Raw genomic sequence first — 877 nt, 5'->3', positions numbered from 1 at the left:
CCTAACTACAGCCAAAGGACTCCCCCTCTAGAACCGTCGGTCATTTTGATTCAGGGCCCCTGTGGCCGACACCACGTCTGTTCTAGTGCGGGCCATTTGTCAGTCGCTCAAAGTTCTTTCTCAGCAGCATCTGCATATAAAGCCACACCAAAATCTTTTGCATCGTTTCATCGACTTAAATTTACAAAGTGTTCTTTGCATCACCCACGACTGACAGGATCAGCTGATAGAAGAAAAAGACAGATAATCCACAATCTGCATTGACTCGTCGACAGGATATCGCTTAATCTAATAACCAACCAGTAGCTCGTCGAACGCATCCAGTGGTTTTACCGTACTCGTTTCACTCTCTATCTAAAATTCATCATGAAGATGCATCGTTATACTGTCGCTTAGTGGTCTGCATGCATCATTAGCGCGTGTGACCGAATATGTCTTGGTCTAATGATGCGTCTCAACGCATTGCATAACCATTTCCGGCCGGCATACATAGCAAGTTGTTCATATGTTCCACCCAGGAGTGGGACCGAAACTTCTTCAATTCAGTACATGATATGTAAACTAAGTCAAGCTTTAATTACAGTGAGGAGTTTTGTGTACGTGGACAGCAGCAGACGCGTCTCACTGATCTCAAAATCATCACCCTCACCCGCACCAATATTTATTGCAATTCTTCACAATGAATTCTTGCTTTGACACTTCTGAGCTTGGACCTATGTCCGATTAGTAATAGTTAAAGTAGCGTCATGTTTACGTGGGCAAGCAGACGGTATGACCCCCATTACATATCAAATTTCTTGGCGTCGTTGACAAGCTACGTGATTTCTCTTCGCCGTTGACACTCATGAAATATCTTAGAGGACGTAGGCTAATGTCA

The sequence above is a fragment of the Plasmopara halstedii genome, assembly GCF_900000015.1.
Source record: "Plasmopara halstedii genome assembly, contig: Scaffold_208, whole genome shotgun sequence".
In the NCBI taxonomy this organism is placed as follows: Eukaryota; Oomycota; class Peronosporomycetes; order Peronosporales; family Peronosporaceae; genus Plasmopara; species Plasmopara halstedii.
The sequence above is the reverse complement of the archived record's forward strand: the minus strand, read 5'-3'. Positions refer to the sequence as shown.